Consider the following 18,150-nt stretch of genomic DNA (forward strand, 5'->3'; position numbering starts at 1 on the left):
CTTAGATTACTTAGTTTATCATAATTAATACAAGGTAAAAATAATGGTTTATTTAATCTTTTGTCTATTCTAATTGAAACAAATAATGTGTAGTGGTCTGTAAAAGCACTAGTATACGTGAACGAGTTTATATTATTTAAATTAGATTTGATAAAGAAATTGTCTATACAGGAACCACCATCTACGGAAAGACTAGGTCTAGTTATATTGTTAAAATAGGGAATATAACCGCTATTCAAAAAATTGGACAAAAAATCGTTGGATACATCTTCATCACTTAATATATTAATGTTAAAATCACCCGCCAAAACATGATTAACAGATGATTTGTTGCCTTCGATGTATTGTTTAATCGCCTCAATATAAGATTCTTTGTTGACATCATGTGATCTGTAGGTACCAGTTACTTTAATGACATCACCATTTTGGGTATTAATTACCGTTGATAAAAATTTAACGTTATTTCTATCTTCGATTAGCACATTATGATCAATATTGGCTTTAACATATATCACCAAAATTAGAATTAATTAACCAATTAAATTAATTAACCAGAATTAATATATTACTTTAAAAAATTTGAGCTTTACCTAATCGAAATGTGTCACTCGAAAATTTTAATTTCTAACAACTTTAAGCCTCAAAAAGTTAATTTGTGCAAAACTAAGTACGTTTTTTCGGTTCATTTCATACTATTAAAAAAAATGTATTGTCATTTTTTTATTCAACTGGCAGTGATTTATAATCCAAATGATAATTTTGTACATTATATTTTATCATAATTTATACAGTTTTTTATTTAAAATAATAATTATTATTATTTTCTAAGATGTTTTATTCATTTTAAGTTTTTTTTTTTTTTTTTTTTTTTTTTTTTTTTGTCAGTCTGTTTACTTCATCATTTTAAAATTCAATGTTCATAGATATTTTGAATAAGAAGTAATAAATCAAGGAACAGTATGGGAAAAGCAATTTATCAGTTATCAGGTATGTCTTGTGAGATCAAATTTTAATCAAATTTTTTATTAGATTTCTTTAAAAATGAATATTTTTGCAAAGAAAAAAGGATATAAATTATATGATAAATGTAAAATGTTTCAAAAAATATAATTTCTTCATCTAAGGTTTTGATTATTTATGACCGTAATAGCATTAATTTTGAGTAAGGTGATGCAAAAAAATGACTATTTTTATTTTTCGAGTCATTTATAAGAAAATGTTAGTATATCATGTTTCAAAGACTTTTCTCTCTCTAAAGATCAGTTCATTGTTCATAACAAATTGTTATGTCATTCAAAATTTGTAAAAGTTTTAAAAGTCGTTAAAAATTGAATTTCTTTTGGTTTTTAATATTTTTTATCGTCATTCAATTATATTCTAGGATGAAAATCATGTAAATTCAGAAATAAATAATAATAATTGTTTTTCTGACTTTTATTCACGTCTCTTGCTTTATTTATATTCTTTGATAAGTCAACTTGATTGAAAAAAATCGCTTGAAAATATTTCAAATACTGTACTTTAAAAGTTTGAAACATTTTGAGCGTCCCCTAAACATATTTTTACCAACCTGATTTTTAAAGTACACTCTTTTAAATTTAAACATTTTAAATTGACATATTTTCACAGAAGACTCGGAAAAAAAAATCTTGTCAGTTTTTTTGCATCATCCTAATTTGTAAACTAAAAATTTTTGCTTTAATTAAACAACAATCCACTTTTTTGATTAATAATTTACTTTATGTTTATACTTTTTAAAAATTTATTTCTACAGAATCAATTGTTCATACTAGCAGTCATTCGAACTTGGTATAATATAAACATATTATAGAAAGACTTACAGTACCGACTGCAGTATGTTTAATCCTGAGTTTTCAATTGAAATTTTTTTATCGTTTATAAAATTTATAATTGTTTTCTGAAGATAACAAAGAATTATTTCATAAAAAATAACTACAGTACAGAAACCTATCTCGGGAAATGATATATTGTCACGCTTTTGTTTTGAAATATTTCCCACTTGCGCTATAAAATACACTTTATCGAGCGTTTTTTCATTATAAAACAACAAAAGTTCCAACGATGAAAATTTATAATTTTATTTTCTTTTTCATTTTATGTACCAGGATATTTCAAAAGCCCGAAATAATTTTTATTGAACAACTATCTTTTTGTTTATAATAACGCAGAATACTTTTTTATTTCGATTATAATATCACGTATATTAAAATTGTAAAGTAAAATTAATGGAACTTGTAAAAGTAGAATGAAGTACATAAAGAGGCGAAGTACTATATTTGTAAAAAAAAAGTAATTAAATTAAAGTGTAATGAATACTAGGTGGTTCGTGTTTGTTAATAATTTTATTATAATTTTCACAAATTGAACTGGATATCAATGAAAAAAAAACGGATAATATATGACTCATTACCAGCAGCTAAACTAATTCAAATTTATGACACAAAAGCATTGAATTTAAAACTAATCATGTAGTTTTTTAATTTTCTCGTTCAATCATTCATCAGATGTGATTAAAATGTCAATTATGCACAATAGCACGTGCTAACTTTTTTCGAAATATTACTTTTATTACTCTTAAATTTATTTTGCAAATAAAATATTTATTTGGTGCCGTAAGATGAACGGCGGAGTTCAAGAAATGGTCCACCTTTACAAGCATGTGATTGTTGTGCAAACATGCTTGTAAATCTGCATTTGTAGTACATTTCTGTTCATCAGGAACTGTACTTTCAGAAAATCTAGACGGGGTAAGAGTTTAATCTATCCCATTAAATTTATTACTTTTTTTACTCTAATGTTCTTTTCTTTTTTTTTGAAGTTATACTTCTTTTGGCGCGTTAGGGAAAAATTATGAGAGTAAATTTTTAAGATGCGCGCGCACACCGTCACGAAAAACCGACACCCTGAAGTTAGCTAGTCAACATTTTAGTTTTTCAAAAAAAGTTACCAACAAAGTAAAAGTAAGGACATCTACGTATGTTTGCGTGAGAACCGGCAACTGTATTCACGATATTAATTCAAATGTTTCTGAACCTAAACACGTGTTTTGTATCATTCTGAATAAAATACATACATAAATATATATTTCAACTTCGCGCTAAGAAAATTGAAAAGTTTTCAATAATGGGAAGTTATTGATTTCGGTCCGATTTTCAAAAGCCTAGTTTTCATCGGATGTCCACGTTTTGAGGTCCCAGGAAGCCATTCTGACTATTCTTGCCGAGATGTCCGGCCGTGTGTGTGTGTGTGTGTGTGTGTGTGAACGTAAACCTCTCATAACTTTTAAACGGCTCGACCGATTCAAACGGGATTGACAGCAATCGAAAGAGTTTCTTTGCCCTTAAATATTTTATAATATTTAAGGTAATTCGGGCCAATTGATTTTGAGTAATCTCGAAAATAAAATTTTCAGAAAATGTTTTTTTTTTAATAAATTTTAATCTGCTGAATCAATCGTTTTCAAAAACTAATCAGCTCTTAAGCTTAAAAAACTTCGTCGATTGCCGTCAACGCGATCAAAATCGGTCGATTCGTTTGTGAGGTATCGTGAACAAAATATCAGGGAAAAAGTGTTTTTTTTTTCTTACATAACTCTGACACTTATTCCTGGATCGTTTTTGACTCAACGAGATGATTTTTAGAGCTTAAAAAATCACTTCAATATATTTTTTTAACATATCTTTGAAATTTCACGTCCGATTGTTTGGTTAGTGATAAATAATCTTTTTGTTCTAGAAAGACTGCATAAAATAACTTTTAATTTTTTTTAAAATCGGTTAATTCATTTGTGAGATATCGTCAAAAAAATTCTAAAAAATTGTTTTTTTTTGTGATACATTTTTATTGGCTTTACCTATCGATTCGAAAAACTGATCGGTTTTTAAGCTTAGAAACCCGCGTTGATCGCCATTAACGCGACTGAAATTGGTTGATTAGTTTGAGAGATATCGTTGTCGAAATAATTCAAAAAACGCGTTTTTTTTTTTAAATTACTCCGACATTTTTTACCTGATTTATTATTGCTTTTGGCGTGAAATGTGGAGCGCTTAGGTATGGAGTTAGCGGGAAGTAGCAGGGATGGCTTTTAGGGTCTATTGTTATCCTAATTTTTTATACTGAATACATAATAAAAAAATTCAAAATATAAAACAAGTAAGAAACATATTGAGTTTTTTAGGGGGGCCTGTTTCACCCCACTTTTCTCAATTTTTTAATTTCGATATACACAAAAAAATTAATACCATAAACTCAGTAAAAGGCCAAAAAAAGTAAAACGAGCTGAAAAACTCATATTATAAAAATTTTCTGAAGGTGGTCCATTTTGCCCCACATTTTTAATTTTTCATTTTTAATGAACAAAGCAAATTGAAGTCAAATACTTGGCAAGGGACTAAAAAAAAGTAAAACCAGAGAAAAACACTAAGGATAACAACATTTTTTTCTTAAGGGGCCCATTTTGTCCCCTCCCCTTCCCCTACTAATTTTAGAAATAAATTTCTTCAATAAAATATACAAATTTAATTATTCTAAAAGAGTTTTTTTTTTTTTTTTTTTTTTTATTGTTTTCCAGATGTACAGTTATTTTAATAACTCTGTTACATTTTACAAATGTTTATATCCTCAACATGTATTTCCTGCTTTATTATCGAATTTTCCTGCTTTTTATTTTTGCGGCTGTGGTCCGACTTGTGCTTTCTGTACCGTATTTACCCTGCACCTTGCCTCTCAGGCTGTTGGAACAGAATCATGGGGAAACCACAGAGAAAACCCATGATAGTACAGTCGGAGCTGGGCTAAGTCTACAGTGATTGATAAGAAACTCTTCTTTATCGACCACTGAAGCATTAGGCCCTTCTCCTAGTGTACAGAGATCCCTCGCGCTAGCCAACGCTGACTAGAGTGGTCACTCATTCAAGTTGTTGCTTAAAATGGGTGATCGCTCAAGTCAGACGTGTGCCGCCCGGCTATCTCTGCCACGTTCAGAGGCTGGCAACGTAACGCACATATTTTTATCTATAATCACTGAAAAATATTGGTGCGTGCCGGGATCGAACCCGGGTCCCACTCTTTCGAAAAGCGGGCACCGAGCCGACTAGGCTATTGCCAACCTATTCTAAAAGAGTTATAAAAATTATTTTTTTGTTTAAATTTTAAATCCAGATCAGCGACACGCGTTGAATACAAAAAAATATCGATCAAGTGTCAGCATTCGTTTCCAATAAATTTGTACTAAATTAGTGTCCTTTCCCGATATAAATTCCGTATCTAATGTGTTTTACGTGACGTTTATTATACAATATAGATTATATTGATATACCCCAGTGGCATATACATTAATACAACCACCTATAACCACAAATCTTTATTTTTTATTCTCTAATGCAATAAACTAAAGGCTTTCATTTCTTAATTGTAGGATCGAGGATATTTAGTGTTTATCGTTGATAAAATATAATCCACTCATCCAAACTGCTTGATAGTTTTGACCAAGTTTCAGGAGTAAAAAAAAAAAGTTAAAAAAATGTTTTAAAAATATCGGATAATGATAATATTTTACTTTTTAATAATTTTTTTTTAAATTTATAAATACACTTTGGAAATTCACAAAATACATTCAGTAATAATAATTAAGGGAGTCTTCTGGTTTGACGCCCTGATTTTTGAGCATTTTTTCGGGATTTTTTTGTAAAGACCAATGAAAAGATAGAATTTTGAACTTTTTACCATACATTTATACATATTTCAAGAGTATACATTTAAATTTTTAGCTAAAAACATTCAGTAAAATTAAAGTTATAGTGGTCTGAAGATACCCGCCTCGAAAAAAATGGACGTTCACTTCCTCCATGATATCAGCTGATTGACTTATTTGAAACAAAAAACCCGGCGAGATTTTAATCTGTATACTTAAATCTATCGAGTAAACTACGATCAAAAAAAAGTTTTGAAAATTGGATTTTTGACAGACTTCGAAACAAAAAAGTCCGAATTTCATTTTTTTTTGTCAACTTTTTGATACAAGAAAAATATAAATTTTCAAAATTTTTTTTTGATAGTAGTTTACTCGGTGGATTTAAGTATACAAATTAAAATCTCGCCGCATTTTTTGTTTCAAATAAGCCAATCAGCTGATATCATGGGGGAAGTAAACGTCCATTTTTTTCGAGGCGGGTATCTTCAGACCACTATAACTTTAATTCTACTGAATGTTTTGAGCTAAAAGTTTAGCTGTATACTCTTGAAATATGTATAAATGTAATAGTAAAAAGTTCAAAGTTCTATCTTTTCATTGGCCTTTACAAAAAAATCCCGAAAAAATGCTCAAAAATCAGGGCGTCAAACCAGAAGATCCCCTTAACTTGATTTAAGAGTAAAAATCTCGAAGCAAAAATTTTTTTTGATTTAAGAATTTTTTTCTTGAAAACTCAAATCAATTTTTCTTTCAATGTACAAAATTTCAATTTAATTAATGCTAAACTTTATACAAAGAATTTGATTCGTTAAAAAAATTTATTTTGTGAATTACAATTCAGTTTCTTGTAATTAACTTATTTTTTACCTAACATTGGCCACGGTCAAGTTTACTAAGTTTCGAGTAGATCTTGGACCGAAAACTGAAAGTGACTATATTTTCTCTGAAGAATATCTACAGTCTGGGAAGAAGTCCCGAGCCAAAATTAAAATACTAATTCGAGCCTCAAAAGCCTACTTTTTTTTTATGTTGTGCCTACCGCTGAATGTAAAATATTATTTTGACCCTCAATGTACTGAAAATAGGGTATGGAGGCCAAAATTAGTGTTTTAGAATAATATTTTCAACCTCCAAAACCTAGGATCGCTTTGAACACCTTTTTTGCAATACTTCAGCCTACTAAGAGCATAAGTAGGTTAATTTTACGATTTCATAGAACATAGAATTTCGTAAGTTTACAGTTGAAAACATTAACTAAGCCCAATTTTGGACTTAGAATTTTTCTACTTTATGCTCTCAATAAAATTTTAAAAGTTTTCACTTTAAATTTGAATATGAAAAACTAAAGTTAAAAAATTTGGTTAAAATATTATATGTTAGTAGCAATAAGTATATGGACATAGGGTAATATAAACACACATATGATAAATTTATTACACTGTTTCAAACTCGAAAGTTTATTAGTAGAGAAAGTTAAAAGAAGTAATAGTAATTTCAATACCACAAATAAACAGTACTCATTTTTTTTTAACACGGAAAAAAGTAAACTGTAATAAATAATAAGGTAAAAGCCCCAATTATTGACACTATAAGACACAAAGTTATGATTTCATTTTTTTAAGCAATAAAATGTAAATATCGTTGAATTTTATTTGTGGTAATGTCTCAAGTAATGTTTTTACTAATCAATTTCTTTTTTTAAAATGATAATCAGTGATATTTACTAATTAATTTTAAATAATTAAATAGATTATCCGGATACACCAATTATTGACAGATTAAAAAACTGATTGATCAAATAATTATTGACATATCTATACTCACAAATATAGGTATACAAATACATGGAGTGATCATATACTGGTACATGATCATATACTGGGGCTTTTTACCTTATCCCAAGTTATGAATAAAAAAAAAAAATAAAATACTACTAAAGTACTGGAGTAGAAAAAAATCAGATAAAGATAACAGACTAACTGCAATAAGTATTGCTAATTGTATTTATGTTATTATATATCTATATTGTTCGTTGTTTATGAATTTTATACTTGACTAGCAAATACATATTATAATATAGCAGTAAAATAATATTAATTTTGTTTCTCTCCACTTAATAACAACTCTCAATAACGCTCTAAAATTCACAGTCCCTTAAGTGTCGCTATATACAGTTAACACTGTATGAGAAACTAATGCAAGGTATAATAATCTGAACTCAGTCTTGTTTGGTACTTAGTAATCTTGAACGAAAATATTTACATTATAATTTACTGTTTTCAGCGGCTACTTTACAAGATGTATAAAATATACATTGTTTTTGTTAAAATTAAATATAGTTATACCTATAAATTTGTAACAGGGAAAATCGAACTTCCCGGGGTCATTATCGACCCCGATAATTGACGCACGGTAGGTAAGGGTTTTCCCTTACTTTTCGATTTTTGACAAGAGTTTCGACTTGTCACCGGGCGTGCTAATCAAGATTCCCCACTACTGTTCCCGGAAAATGAAGCGGGGCGTAACAATAGGAAAGTTCGAGAGCCTGAGCTGAGGGTTATAAAAGAGCGAGCACGAAAAACATCGAGGCTTTTTCCCTTCTGGAAGCCAGTGGCCTTTTGCCTTTTGTGAATCAGTGACCTTGTTGAGATTAGATAAGTCAAGAGAGTGCAGTTTTGAACGCCGACGATAGAAAGCAACTACTGAGGAGTTTATTACGGTATTTGGAATTGGACAAGTCCTGACCGGAAGCTAACATAGTGGTTTGAGACGACAAGACGTCAAGCGGCGGAGCCAGCCAAGTTGGACCGGGGTATCAGTCGTCGTTGGATAAAACAATAATTGAGTCTCTAGGTATTTTCGATTAATTTAGGCCAAAATTGATTATTAATTTAATTAAGAGGCTGAAATAATTTAAATTAATTTCTCGAGCGGTCATTTTTATATTAGCAAGTTTTGTACTTTAGAGATTCATGCGCCAAGGTCATTTAGCTAGTTTTGTTATTGGATATTTATTTTAAAAGAATGAGATTAATAGTTTATTTGTGAATTTACTGTAGATAATTTAATCAGTAATTTATTATAGGCCTGCTGGCTATAATAAATTAATTTAGTTAATAATTTTCGGGATATAAAGAAAAGTAAATTTGAATAAGAAATGAAAATGCGTAATTAAGTCAGTGAAGGTCATTCTAGAATGTATGTAGTTAAGAGTTGTATTGAGACGCTTAGGATTCGAATAGTTGATGTTTAGAATTTTGTCTAGGAAGATTAAATTTAGTAAATCCTGTAATGAGTTCAGTAGAATTTATTAATTGAAAATATTAGTAGAAAATTTAGTAAGTGAACTAGTACAGAAATTTAGTGATTATGTAATGTAGTAAGATTTATTTGCAGTAAACAAGTGTTGACGTAAAATTTAGTAGATTACGATAGTATAGTTAAGTAAGTTAAAAATGAATTTAGTTAAGTAGATGGATTAATGAATTAAAATTGAAGGTCGGAATTTTGTATTAAGAAATTGTTGGGCGTATTTAAGAAAATTTGAGAAATGAAGTTAACGTCCGGTGGATGATTTTATATGGAATTGAATAAGATTATATGGTATTCCGTCAGGTAGACGAGGTTGTTTATGTGAAATTAGTTCAGATAATTGAATAATTAAGAAGTTTTTATTGGGTAAAACATGTTGTTTGTTATTCCGTCAGTTGGACGAGGGTTTAAGAAATTAAGAATCTAGATGCGTAATGGTCTATGATTAAATTTAGAAATTAGGAATCTAGATGCGTAATGGTCTATGATTGAATTAGGAAATTAAGGATAGATGCGTAATGGTCTATGTAGAGTTAAGAAATTAAGAAGATAGATGCGTAATGATCTATAGTTGAAAGAATTTAAGGATATTTAGTTATAAGTTTTGGCAAGTGCCTGCGTAGGTGAGAGGTCCTCACAATTAAGTAATTGATAGGTTAATTTTAAGGGTAATATTATTAAGGAATTTTGTTAAAATAAAATTGTTTATATTGAATAAATAATTAAATTGTTAATAATTGTTTCTCAGTATTAATTTTTCAGCCTTTCTCAACTTCTCACGACCCGATCTTTCCTTCTCATGCTCCCCGGTTTCTGGGACACCGAGTATAAAATCCCAGTGGCGCCCTTTTCAAAGAGGAAAGGGGTGACCAATTGGACAGGGCTAACCACCCCGTTACAAATTTTTTTGTTGTTATTCTCAAAGATCCCCACAGATGGCCATAGTAATATTCTGCTACTTGAACTATACTCGAAAATGGCGTTTTTTGTGTTAAAAAAGTGAGCCTTTTTACAAAGGAATGTTCGGAAGTCAATAACCATGTTATATATTTGTTATTTAACTTTTTCAATATTATTTGATAATAAAAAGTTTGACCAATGAATTTAGAGTTTTTTTCAAGCAATAACTTTACAGAATATTAAAAAATTTTTTTTAATCAGCTATTAAAATGGCTCTTTACCGTAAGATGAACGAGGACGTTGCTTATTGAGTCTTATTATGTGACTAGAAAGTAGTTGCGAACATTGTCTTAGCTAGCTTAGCTGAGAGAGTTGTTTCAGTCATTTTGATAGCCAATTTTTCATTGAACGAAAAATTTGGGAAAGAGTGAAAAGAAAGGACAAAGGCGGACCGGGCAAATTCGGAAAGCTTAGACCGAGATCAAAAAAATTTTTTTTTTCAATTTTGAAGTCTGTAAAGCTGACATTGGCTCGTCCAGTATTGCCAAGAAGAATCTCGGGGTAATTATTCAAACAACCAAATTTATTTATAGTTTACAATTTGTTGTTAATTAGTTGCTCTAATTAGAATTCGGTTGCTTAATTAGATTCCGAGTAATCATTGATAATGTCGGTCAGTGCTAGATTGTGTCAATGCTAACTTTGCAGACGTCCCATAAAATAAAAATCTAAAACGTTCGTTAAAAAACAAAAACAGGCCATTAAAATTGGAGTATCTTAATTATTGTAGAAGTTATAAGTATATTGAAATCATTTATCCAAACATCGTTAACTTCGGTATGAGTTGAGATAGAGAGTTAAAAATTTACATGGATACTTCTTTTTGTATCTATAATAATATATTAAAAAATAAAAAAAAATCGAAGGAGGACACTCAGAAAGCGTCGTTAAATTAACATGAAATAACCCTTATATATCGATTTATTACTAAAAAAGTATTTATTAAAAATTGAAAACTCTAACAGCCGGTCCCTACGATTGCAGCTTTATATTTCTCTTTTAAACAAAGAAGAATTTTGAAAAAAAACGCTCTACTACGTAATAGATTTCTTAAATTATCTATTCCATAGCAGAGCGCTTTTTTCGAAATTCTCATTTGATTAAAAGATAAACATAAAACTGCAATAGCTTTATATTCATGAGTACAACAAAAAAGATAGTACCATTTCTCGCAATGAGTACGACGCGAGAAAAAGAAGGGACCGGCTGTTAAGGTAGTTGTCGTAGTTAAGAACAGAACCGTCAGAAAATTCTAAATTTTTGTATACTTATTAAGGACATGATGATACAATTACCGTTAAAATTTGAAGTCGATTGACCACCTATAACCCGAGATGAATTCAATTAAAAATTGGATATTTAACATTGACTGCATACGCTCTCTGCAGTTCTGTATCAGTTTCTTAGTTATAAAAAAAAACTGTCAAAAAACTGACAGTCTTTTAATGTATTTGATGTGAGTTAAAAAAAATTTTTGACCATCTAATTATTTATAAATTATAAATAACGGATTAAAGTTCAACAATTTATGAAAAAGTGTATACATACATATGAATACTGTATGGATTACGTCTCCACGAGTACAGTCTTGCGTAAAAATTATGGATTACTTAGCTACAAAGAAATTTTAAAGTGAAAAATCCAACAAAGTAGTACACCGTAAGAATTGAGAGTGGATTGAACATAGATAAACATAATATGTATTAAATAAACATAAAGTTTGATAAAAGAATAAGAAAAGTTCAGAAGAGAGTAAAAAAGTTTGATGCAATAAAATTAATGAAAATAAAACGAAAAAAAAAAAAAAGAAACTGAACAGCCAGACGACAGTTGGCCAATTTTAATGTTTATAAGTTTATATCTGTCGTTCTATTTTACCGTGCTGTCATTTCATTGGAAGAAAATTAAAGACGATGTTCACGGATGGAGATACAGAATGCGAAATGGAAAGGATGTTTGTCGTGTGTATGAAGAAAGATTCAAGTTAAAGTTTGTTTGGTTACTAAACTTTAGTGACAGAATCGAAAAATTTTTAAGAAGAATCAGAGCTAAGATATTTTTAGCCGGATAAAAACAAGTTTTCGTTTTTTTGCATCCTAATGGAAAATTGCTATCAAATCAGAAGTCTAAATTGTTTTTTCGGATGATGTTTTTATTTTAATAGAATTGGTTTTTAAATGTTTCAAGTTTAATTCGCAGTTGAATAGAATAAATTGTATAGGTACTAGAAGAAACCAGTTAACGAGGCAAATAACTCAATGTAATTTTATTTTACGAGCAATCAAACAAACTGATAACAAGTAATCAAAAATTTATTTCGGTTGGCCATTTACCATTTAGTAACTTTTTGTTTCAGTAAATTGAATAACTGTTTGTATCGATTCGAAAAAGTTCAGTATGGTTTATTTTGGATTATAAATTTGAGCTTTTGAAAAAGATAAATAGTGTTTTATAAAGTTTACTACAGGAAACTTCAGAGAAAATTGTTTTTGTACATCACGATTGTAAATGGATGAGCAGACTAAGAATCACCGAGAAACGTATAAAGCTAATATTTTTTTTTTAATTACTTGATAAGAATGGTGATATTATATGATAAAGATACTGAAAAGAATGAAACTTTGAGTAAATAAAATTTTCAATATAAAAATCACGTCTCAATATTTTGCATTTGACGCACACGAAACACTTATCAATTTTTATCTATATTCTCTAGTCTATCCGCTTAAAAGTTTTATAACTGGAAAATAACATACACGCAATAAATTTCCTGAGCTTCCCTACCAGATGAAGTTCGGAAATTGGTTTTTCACAATTTGAAGGTAATGGTTTTTGTAATGCCTTACACCTCTTCCATGCGAATTGCCTTTTAACTCTTATCTGCATCCCGAAATAACTTGCGAGAAAATCTTAGGTTACCAGTTCGTAAAGTTATTTTCTGATAACCTGTAACTGTCTTTGAATTCGGAATACAGTTTTAGAAAAATGATTGTGAATAACATTTGCTTTTCTTATGTTTTGTACTGTTATGTGATGATATAGTTCCAATATCAGTTGTGTGGTAAAAAAAAAGTTTGAATATATTGAGCTGCAAATCTAAATCTTCTTTTATGACAAGAATATGTTCTTGAATTCCAACTTTTTATGGATTTTTGTTAACTGATGTAGTTATAAAATAAACATAAAAATTTAATTGAATAATTACAAATTAAAATCATCACCGAATGAGCATTCTAATCAAATTAAAAAAAATACATTTTTTTTTTATCATTTAATGACGTTTCAACATTAGATGATCTACTAAATATTTTTGGACAGTTAATAGATTATTTATTAAATGTAATTTATTAACAGTTAACAAATATTTTATTAAATACAATTGCATGCCTTAAGCGCGAAGCGCGCAGGTATGCTCTACTCTCGTTTAAAAATCGTGATTTCGATGAAAACGTGATTTTCATAATTTAAACGAAAAAAATTATGGATAAAAAGCATATTGAAATAAATAATAGTAACTACAGAACACGTTAAAAAAATTTTCTTATCGATTACATAAGATTTCTCAGAAAAAACTCGTTTTTCTGATGAATTAAATGAATAAGAGCGTGGTATTCACGGGAGTACTGAGCTTGATAACACCAAAACTTTGTCAAAAATCACTTTCACGATTTAATTTTTTTTTAATTTTATTCCTGAGGAAGTTTGTCAAAACCCTTGTGAAAATAGCGTGTCAAAATAATTCCGTTTCGATACAGTTAATTTTTTTCGATTGTCAGTTCGGTGACTTTTTCTGCGATTTCGGCAGCCATATATATTATTTTTCATAAACAGGATCTACAGACTCGATAGAGTCTGGCGCCAAGTTCCGTTCTCAAGCCAGACTACCGAGTGTGTATATACCGTAAGCAGAACGGTTTTTTGAGGTTACAAATTTTTTTTCAAATTTATTTTGATTTTTTTTTTATATGATATTTTATAATAGTAGTTCATGCTTTTTATTACACGTATTACTTGATTATTATCAATTATCTTTATAATTTCTATTTAAAATTATTAAAAATAATCAGCACGAACTATAGCGACCCAGATTTTTAGATTTTAACTTTTTTTTTATGTAAAAAGCGGACAGCCAGAGACTAAATAATATAAGGATGCATGCTAATCTTATAATAGATGGGAAACTACAGTGAAAAAAGACATTTAACAGCTAGCAATTACACAAGCCAGGCAGCGCAAGAATAACTTTTACATGAACTATAGCTTAAAGGGGATAGTTTGCCACCGGAAATGTATTAAATTAAAATTATCAATTTTTATTATAATTACAAAAAATACTGAAATCCGAGCAAAAACAGTTTCACTGTAAAAAAATCGCGCCAAGTCCACGTTTATAAGACTATTAAGAAAAAAAAATTTTATTTCTTAACAAAAAGATATAAAATAAAAAGTTAAAAATCCAAGTAACCGCTATGGTTGGACATGATTTTCGGAAATTAAAAAAAATTTTGTTGTAAATTTAAAAATTAAAAGAAACAATTTTGAAACGTACTTGGTGTGCGTCATTGTGTACTTCAATTTTTTTTAAAAGTCCTAGTAGATAGATTTTAGGAAATTCATAAAAAGTGAAATATTTCGTAACCACGCACACTAAATACGTTCCAAAATTGTTTCTTTTAATTTTTAAATTTACAACAAAATTTTTTTTAATTTCCGAAAATCATATACAACCATATCGGTTACTTGGATTTTTAATTTTTTATTTTATATCTTTTTGTGAAGAAATAAAATTTTTTTTTTCTTAATAGTCTTATGAACGTAGACTTGGCGCGATTTTTTTACAGTGAAACTGTTTTTGCTCGGATTGAAATAACTATAAACAAGCAGAAACTATACATACATGATGGTATAATTACTAACTGTTTTATCATCTGTTATAATTTTCCTTCAACTCGACCTACAGAGGGGATAATACTACTCGCGGGAAAATTCAAATTAAAAACGAATAATTTTTGTTATAATCTAAATAATTTATGTATGACATGAGCGCTTAAGGCATGCTTATTTGGATTTTCCAAACTTTTTTTTTAACTGTTAATGAACTTTTGTTTAAACCCTTGAAAAAGAAAGGAGAGTAAAAATGCTACTTGGAAACTATGTATAACCCCATAACTTTAATAGATGATAGGACTCTATTAGATTAAATATAGGTCAGTAGTTCTCTTTTAGACATATAACAAAACATTGATTGCAATGAATCATAACAATTTTTTTTTTCGAGTTAAAATTATTAGTGTATCGCATTTTTTTTTATATAAAAGGTCTTGGCATTACATATTTATGAAGGGCCTTCACAACGCGTAAACAAGACATTCACTGCAAAAAAACTTATTATAAATTAAAAAAACGCCATTCGGCCATACCCGAAATGGAAAGTAGATTTTAATGAATGAAATTCTTGATAGAATGCCGTATATAAGTCGGTTGTACTACACATTGCCTAAAAATGGTTCAATTGCACTCTTAAATTTGAAAAAATAACTAAAAATGGTCAAAATGTCAATGTTATAAATGCCAAATTGAAGGCGATTTCATGAGCTTTCACATGAATTTATCAAAAATTAGCAATCTCTTTTCATACATCAATGAAGTCACCGAAAACATGATTTTTACTATTTTGATAATTTTAAGGAGCTATCATTTCTAAACTTATTGACGAATCTCGCTCATTTTAAGGCTCATGCAAGCTAATTGTCCAAGGAATCTATATACTAAATTTCGTTAGGATCTGTTAAGAATTCTCGATAGAATAACATTCATAAGTCGGTTGTACTACACATTGCCTGAAAATGGTTCAGTTGCACTCTTAACTTTGATAAAATAACTAAAAATGGTCAAAATGTCAATGTCATATTCGTCAAATTAAAGATAATTTCATGAGCTATCTCATGAATTTTTCAAAAATTAGCTATCTCTGTTCAATCAAAAGTTGTACATCAATGAAGTGACCAAAAACGTAATTTTCACTATTTTGAAAATTTTAAATGGCCGCCATTTCTAAACTAATTGATCGATTTTGCTCATCTTCGAACTCGTTCAAGGTCATTACCCAAAGAATATTTGTACCGAGTTTCATCTAAGTCCGTTGAGAATTGTAGACGCTATCGTGTCCACAAGCTGCGTTATATTACATATACTAGCTGTTACCCGCCCGCTCCACTGGGCACTTTATAGAATTGTATTTTGAGATCTAGACTTGAAATTCAATTGGAGTATTGTTCTGACTTGCACAGATTCAAAATTCTATCGGATTGGCCTGTACCTTTTATCCATGTCATAATTCTACACAGAAAGAAAGGTTCACTTGAGCCAAGAAAATATTTTTCTTCATAATTATTTACTTGGGCGAAAAAAACATTTTTTTTTGACACAAGAAATTTCACTTATGCCTCCCAACAAATCACCTCTTGTTTCTTCAAGAAATGCATGTTTCTTGATCCAAGACAATTTTATTTAAGTCAAGAAAAATTTTCTTGTTTTGAGAAAATTTCTCTCTTGCTCCAAAAATTGAGTTCTGACAGAAGTAAATTTTTCTTGTCTTTGAGAAAATTTTTCTCTTGCTCCAAAAAATTACTGATCTTTGATAGTAATTTCATTAATATTTCTATTTGACCTCAACATGTCAAATGGGAAAGATCAAATAATATTGAATCATTTTTTTCATTCAATATGTATAATTGCGCGCTAAAATAATTCTAAAATGGGTATCAAATATTAAGAGAAAAATTTTCTCAAGATGAGAAAATTTTTTCTCAGCTGAAGTAGGTGGCGTGCTAAGCTTCCCTAAAGTATCTAAAAATCTTGATCAAAATATAAAAATTCTCTTGTATCAAGTATTAATGATAATTTGAATTAAGAAAAAGTACCGCTTCCCACCAAGAATAGAATTTCAAGAAAAATTTTTACTTCTCGGCCAAGACAACTTTGGTCTTCCTTCGGGCGAACCGAAAATTTACTACTTGAGCCAAGTAATTTTGTTCTCCAGTCAAGAAATACAAAGGGCCAGGCTTGAGCCAGTACTGAGAAACCTCGCTTCGGCGTACCTGTGATGGCCCATGCGTGGGCCAAACTGTTTAACCAGCCTCAGCCATGCCAATGATTACCCAACCTTGGGCCAAGACTGGCTAACCTAGCCTTGGCGATTCATCAGTGACCCAGAAAAAGCGGGCCGAACTGGGCAACCACGCCCCTTGGTCGACAATTATTACCCGAGCCTGAGCCAAGTCTGGGTCACCCAGTCGCAACACAATGATTACCCAAAGGGTTAGCCAGGATTGGGAAGCCATCACTGAAAAAGAAAGTAGCAAACTTCAGATTCGAAAAATTCTTAGAACCAGAAGAAATAACTTTGAAGGATTTAGTTGTCTTCAATCAAAACGAAAAATTCCTTTAAATTAAATAAAATTTACTTAAGTCTGAGAAAAAATTTCTTGGTTTAAGAATTTTTCTCTCAAATCAGAAAGAATGAAATTCTTAAAATTATTTACTTGATTTAAGTAAAATTTTTTCTTTGTAGCCATGGGCGTTGAATAGCAACAAGACTTGAGCCAGAATTGGGTAACCTAGCCTTAGCCATTCAATGGGAAATTCAAACTTAATAAATCATTAAGTAATAGAATTTTAAACAGTAAACATTGTTGTTTAACGAATATTTGCTAACAAATTCTAAAATTTAAAATTTATTATTTAACCAAGACAATTGCATATCGTCAAAATTGATGTTAGTCTTAAAAAATTAAAATATAATAATTTACAGTTGAATTTTTAATATTGATAATTTTAAACACTGAAAATTATCATAAGATATTAAAATATACAGAACGATATTACAAAGTTTAAAGTAATATAACAACTTGACTCTTTCATTTTTTTAACTATAATAAACATTTGTAAAAATAGTTAATTTTCATCATGAAACACAATATTAAATAACATAAATTATATAAATAATAAACACGTCACACTTCGATCACTATATAGATTTAGCTTATCAGAATAATAAGATGTGCATCAATCTTATCGGTTCGTACGGTGTAAGGGGTTAGTTATCGGTCTGGCAAGCGCGCGGCTCGGGTTCGAATCTCGGTTAGAAGGAACGGATACGATTT

General features: G+C 29.5%; 1 protein-coding gene and 1 long non-coding RNA gene across 2 annotated transcripts in view; one reads left to right on the forward strand and one right to left on the reverse strand.

Moving 5' to 3' along the window:
* Positions 1 to 18,150, reverse strand: part of LOC123266672 (integrin-linked protein kinase homolog pat-4) — a 70,784-nt gene that overhangs the window by 45,498 nt on the left and 7,136 nt on the right. The window lies entirely within an intron of this gene.
* Positions 3,200 to 11,948, forward strand: LOC123266679. Its single transcript, XR_006509834.1, has 3 exons — positions 3,200 to 3,279; positions 8,743 to 8,749; positions 11,937 to 11,948. It is a non-coding gene; the product is annotated as an uncharacterized LOC123266679 (long non-coding RNA).

This window comes from Cotesia glomerata, linkage group LG6 (assembly GCF_020080835.1).
Source record: "Cotesia glomerata isolate CgM1 linkage group LG6, MPM_Cglom_v2.3, whole genome shotgun sequence".
NCBI classification, from domain to species: Eukaryota; Metazoa; Arthropoda; class Insecta; order Hymenoptera; family Braconidae; genus Cotesia; species Cotesia glomerata.